The following is a 6,803-nucleotide window of genomic DNA, read 5'->3' on the forward strand; positions in this document are numbered from 1 at the left end:
AAAACGCACTACTTGCACTAAAACGATTCCTAAGCTTTCCTAGGATTCCCACCTCACCTTGCCATCAACTGCTGAAGGATTCCCATCGATGTCCGCTAATTATTTCATGAATACAATTACATGAAAAAAAAAACCCTAAATAATCCTTCGACTAAAAGACCCATCCCTACAATGGTTAGACTCAGACAAGAGTTGCACAATAGGGCCAGCTCAATCACTCTGAGATGATTTAAATTTTGTAACATGTAACTTAACATATTCATGCAATAAGTAACTTACATCAATATGAGTCCTACAAAGCACAAAGTAAGCAACATTCGAGCATCTAGAACTAAAAGTGTTGCATAAACAAGCAGTCATATATCGTAACTCCTGAAGATCTCTAATCACCAACATGCAACACTACCAGCTCACACAACAAGTATAAAGGCATCTCTCCTAAACAGACATTCTATCATGCACTCCATATATATCACTATTTTATGAAGCACATCAACATGTATGGTTATTTTGGGAACACTTACTTGAGCTCGATTGATTGCACACATTGCAACCTTTTTATCTTAAAATATCTTTAGAAAATAGTTTTTCTTTTTAAAATATTTTCAAAACTTCTTAGTTTTAGTCCAGACACACCTAAGAGTGTGCCTGAATTATCACGTGCACAAGTCTCCCGAATTATCATGTGCACAAACCATAAGCACCAAGCTTAGTGAGTTCCCCAAAATACAATATACAACACAACACAAATAAACAGATATGGGTTATAAGCAAAATGGAGACTACCAGAAGTCTCAGTGGGCAAACAGTACGCCCAGTGGGTTATCAGTAACCCTAGAGACTACCCGAAGTCTCAATACACACAGTAACACATATCACAATAACAACAAATAAGACTAGCTGGTCAGCACGTATATAATATCACACCGAAAATTATAGTGAGAAGACTCACCTCAATCCGCTGACAGACGATCCTACACACACGTTGTTGCTACGAAAAACTCCTCATAATGAACATATCTAAAACCATCCGTAATTAAAAATTAGGGCAGAAACCCATACTCAAGGGTCGAATTTATATTCTCTCTTTCTAAGGGTAAAAGACAATATTACCCTTCCCATTCTAGAACCAACCATATAAAGCCCAAAGTCCAAAAATGACATAGTCTAACTTATGGGAGTATGCCATACGTACTCTTTTAGTACGTCTTGCGTACCAAGCATCCACAAAAAAACAGGAAAGGCATGAGCTACACGCTGCGTACCTGAAGTTACGCTGGACATACTTGCTTTGAGTCCAAACGTCATTTTTAAGGTCTTAAACCATTTAGACAAAATGTCCAAAACTAAGGTCTAAACCTAAAGGACATCCTAATTCATAAAGTTCCTGACTTAATGCATTTGCATGGCTGAAAGAATCCCAAAACCAAACCCTAGGTTCATAATATCACAAGATTGACAATAACTCATGCACGGTTGAACTACAACCATCAAGGTCTGATTTTTATGCACTAGAATCCTCATAATCATCAAGAAATGCTATCCTAAGCCATGGAGTAGCTTTTACTCACAAGAGTCAAGACCATGGGACCAAAACTTGCCAAAACCTTAAGGTAAACTAGATCTATGCATGAGAATCATAAAGGTTGAAGTTTTATACCTCCTAGGGTTCCCAAATGAGATGGTAGTTCAGGATCTTCAATCCCAATTCGACCACAACTTCAAGCAGTCGTAACTTGTTCGTTCCAACTCCATTTTTTAGCGTTCTTTGTATCCACGGAAAGGTCTTGAAGAGATCTATAAATCTATCTTGTTACTTTGGCTCACCACCGATCGAACATAAAACCATAAGCCTTACATGTGGCCTGACACATAGATTTCCCCATTTTACCCTTGGTTCCAATACACAATTTAAGGGCTTATCCTTCCTTACCAACAATAACCTCTTTCATTAAAGTCCAAAGCTTACTTCCTTAGAGCCCCTAAGCCTTCATATATTCGAATTACGGTCCACGGGCCCTAAATCACAGAATGATCTGAAACAGGGTGTTATAATGGGGGGTAATGGTGGGTGCACCTGATCCCACATCGACTAGGATGGAGAACTAAGCATTCCTTATAAAGGGTGTGGATGCCTTCCCTATCATAACGTGTTTTAAAGTCGTGAGGGTAACAGATCCCATAAGAACTTTGCAGTTAAGCGTGCTCGAGCGAGATTAGTACCGGGATGGGTGAACCCATGGGAATTCTTCGTTTCAACTGGCCCAAAGCGGACAATATTGTGATACGTTCCATAGGGGATGTTACAAATGTTATCAGAGCTAGAGCACGAGTCGATGTGTTCGACAAGGATGTCGAAACCTATAATAGGGGTTGAAGGTGGATTGTACCTGATCTGACACCGACTAGGATGGAGAACTAAGCATTCCTTATAACGGGGTATGGATACCTTCTCTATCACAATGTGTTCTAAAGTCGTGAGAGCAGTAGATCTCATAAGAACTTTCCAGTTAAGCAAGCCCGAGTGAGAGTAGTACCGAGATAGGTGACTCCCTGGGAAGTCTTCGTGTCGATTGGCCAAAACGGACAATATTTTGATACGTGTCGGCGGGGGATGTTACACGTATGCCTTGAGTCTTCCCACCGCTTCATCAAAAGACATGGTTTCAATGTCCAAGTATTGCTCGATGGAGGCAATGATTGGTAGATATTCCTAAGTATCGAACCCGATTCGCTTCACGTTTAGAGACCTGCAACATAATATCTTCTGGTAGAGTTTGAAAGATAATGGCTTTTGTGGTGTGGTTTTTCTTTGCTTCTACAGTTCATCTTGTTACGGGATCCACTGACTCCCATAAACCATATGCCCTTAGCATCATTTCAACCATAACTGACCACTAAGTATAGTTCCTTTCTGTTAGTTTATGACATTGAAGTGGTACATGAACTTGCTCGTGAATAGTTCACATGTTTCTTGGAAGTCTTGCTAAACTTTCGAGTTCCCAAAATGCTCTTGATCTCATTGTTGCTTCTCTTCTTCTTGCTTCTTGCTGCCTGCTTTCTTTTCCTGTTGTTTCTTTTTACTTGCGTCTTTTTTCTTGCCTGCTAACATACAACACATTTCTGTTCTCGCTTCTTTCTTCTGATCAACAAATGTGATCGACCTTGCTACTTGCTTTCTTCCTCTCGACTTGATGTCATAGGGTTTCATCGGTCTTCTCATTCTTGCTACGAACTAGGTATGAACCTTGGTGATCTGATACCAAATATAGGATTTAAAGGCTCACTATTTGTGTACGTGAATTTGATCGAGTGTAAATAAGTCTCACTCTTGGGTTATGAATGTGTACGAGGGTAAAGAAAAAGTAAAAAGTGCATAAGGTTGATTCTCTTATTATTCATATCACATAAAGACTACATATAGCTTTCCGTACATCATCAAGTGGGAACGAAAGAAAAGAATAAAATAAAATACTAAGTTAAAGAATCGGTAGGTAAAAAGGTTGAACTATTCCCAATATGCCTCTTTCAATTTATTTATTTATTTATTTATTTTGGACAGCAAATCTAATCTACAGTAGACACAGGTCGTGAGAGAGACCTACCGCCACTAACCACTACCATCACCGGTGGAACGCCGCCGCAGACCACCACCGGATACCCCTTGACCTTCACCACCACACACCTTGCATACCCACACCACACACCAGAAATTAGAGGATGAGAAAAAAGAGGGAGTACGTGGCGGCTCATATGAATGGGAGAATCAACCGAACATTGAATTGAGTTACACTCACAAATGAACAACTTACACAACGTTGTGTATATTACTCTCTAATTGAATCGAATACAATTAGGCTGCCATAAGGCTTACATAAACCGAAAGTACAGAAGGTGACTACCCCATTAACACATGACATGGAAACTAATAGAAACTACCCACTACAAGGATATCAAGTAAATAAACAAAACTGGACAATAAACACAAGGGCATAGACGTAAAAGATATAGATATGCATGGTGAATCCATGCAAATGAAAGGGTTATACTTCAACAAATCGAAGTTACAAAGATTTGATTAATTAATTTTCTTTCAAACTCGTTGATAATATGATAAATATATTTGCTTTATTAATCTTGAAACGTTTCAATGCATTTGAGTGAGCTTCAAAGTTCTTGGCTTTGATCTTTCATCTGGAATAGGAATTTCTCTCAACTTGTTAATTTCTTTGACATCTTTGCAAGCTGGTGTAGTTATGTTACTGTGTCACACATTGGATTTTACAAATGCTAATGGGGTGTCATCAACAATTAAATACGGGGAACATGAACGAAGCCGACTGGAAGAGTTTGAGAAGTTTCGAAAATAGCTTCAAGATTAAAATCACTTTTGCAAAACCATAGTAAATCACTTGATAAAATTTAGAAGACAAAAGTAACATACTGAACACGAAGGACAATTTGATACAAAAATGACAATGCATATTCACTATAGAATTTTTCTTGACCTTTAGAACATATGAACTCTCTCGTTTTTGAAGTTCTGGAGTCTATGAAGCCAGGACGATAAGTATATCCTTCCATGTTGTAGTCAAATCTTTCTGTGTCTATGACTATTTTCCTCCGAGGACAGTAAGCTTGTAGGTTGCTTCGACAAGATGCCATCAAAATAGTTCCATCTTTTAAACCTAGTAATTCAACCCCATTTTTTAGTCTCGCATCCTTCCCGCGGCTGCTATCAGAATATCGCTGTCAAGGTTTTGGAGACTTTTCTTTCTCAGCAGCTCTAAATCTCTCTTTAGGTACAAAATTATTAATTTTATAATCAATTCTCCTTTTACTTATTATTAATTTTAAACCTAGTAATTTTGTCCCAACGGCGGCAGTATCGGTGGTAGTGGCCGTGGCGATTGTTTTTCTACTATTCAGGGTTGGGATTCGAAGGAAGGATGCGAGACTAAAAAATGGGGTTGAATTACTAGGTGGGCCCACTGAAAGTGGGCCACGTCCCCTTGCCATTGCAGTTTGATTATATTTGTTGATGCCGGTTTGTATTGGCATATTGCATTGGACTCAGCTGCTAAAATTTAAAGTTAACTTATTGGAAGGCTCTTCTTCTAATTAGGGATATGTGGGATAGAAATCCTTTTTTAACTTGAATCTGATAACTAATTGTTTTTTTTATTTTTTTAAGTTATGAGTATTTTTGTGGCATATAGGAAATTCAAGACTCTCTTTAGGTCGTTTTGCTTATGGGCCTCTTACACAAGGAATTCATTGGTGTTGTTATTACACTAGCTACCAAGAAGCATTACCTAGTCGAAGCTTGGTTTTTCTCTTCTCAAATTTCTTAGTAACTTCTACTAGTCGAAGCTTTGGGGTATTATGAGTTAAGTCAAACTTGAACTAATTTGGTGATAGATCGTCATTTCATGTACTGATGTAGTTTCTTAGCAAGTTTTTAGAATTGGTATTTATGTAGTATTTCTTATGAAAAGAGCTATCATTAGTACAAAATTGTACAAAATTGTTCTTTGGCCACGCAAAAAACATGGAGAAATTAAATATTCTTCTATTTTTGTTCCTACAAATTTTCCTACCCAATTAAATGATTACATATGTCATTTTATGTTGTTTAAATATCATTAAATGAATATTAAATGTAACATATGTCATCATTTCATTGGGTAAGAAAATTTGTAGAAACAAAAAGTAGAAGGATATTTAATTTCTCAAAAACATGTTAGTGTAGACATTTTATGACGATTTTTTTCTATAAGAAAATGTCGCATCATTAAAAGTAACTTATGGTGACATATAATTGTGGTGACTATAACCCATAAAAACCGTTACTATAGGTAAAACCGTCATCATAAGGTAACAATTTTAGTAGTTTTTTTAATCAATTTTTTATAACCTTCACCATAAACTATTTTGCCTCACAATTTATTTTGTTTTCATGACTATTATTGGCTTTTAGTGACACGCAATATATTAAAGACAAAACTGTCAAATTGGCTCTTGTGGTTTGCAAAAAAATTTGGATGGGGTACAAAAAGTTTTCAACTTGCATGGAATATCCAAAATCAAGAATTTTCTTTGGTTTTGGTCTTTGAAATTTTGAAAAGACTATTTTGCCCTTATTATTTATTTTTCACATTTTCTTTATTTGTTTTAATTGTTTTGTAATTAAAAAAAACAAAAGAAAAGAAAAATCGGAGGACGACCCCACCTAGGGATGAGCATAGGCGGGTACCCGCCTCATTTGGTGAGAACCGGAACCGACGGTTCCTAGAAAGTTAGAACCGGAACTGGAACCGCTCTAGGCAGTTCTTAAATGTTTGGAACCAGTCCCGGAATCGGCGATTCCGGTTCCGGGAGCGGGTAACCCGATTACATTAATTTTCTAAACTTTTTTCGATAAAACAACAATTCAGTTCGATCCAAATAAAGTCGATTCGGACCAAAGACGCATGTTTACATGAAATTATATATATATATAAACCGGTTCCGGCGGGTACCCAGCGGGTAGCGGTTCCGTAAAAACAAGAACCGAAACCGGAACCGCTTAAGGCGGTTCCTTAACTTTAGGAACCGGAACCGCTTAAGGCGGTTCCTTAACTTTAGGAACCGGAACCGGAACCACTTAAGGCAGTTCCAGTTCCAAAATCGGCAGTTTCGAGGCGGTTTCGGTTCCAAAAGTGGGTACCCGGTTCCGATGCTCATCCCTAACCCCACCCTCTCTCTCTCCCGCTCTCTCTCTCTCCTGGAAGCCTTTCTCACAGATCTCTGAGTCCATGTTC

This window comes from Lactuca sativa, chromosome 9 (assembly GCF_002870075.4).
Source record: "Lactuca sativa cultivar Salinas chromosome 9, Lsat_Salinas_v11, whole genome shotgun sequence".
NCBI classification, from domain to species: domain Eukaryota; kingdom Viridiplantae; phylum Streptophyta; class Magnoliopsida; order Asterales; family Asteraceae; genus Lactuca; species Lactuca sativa.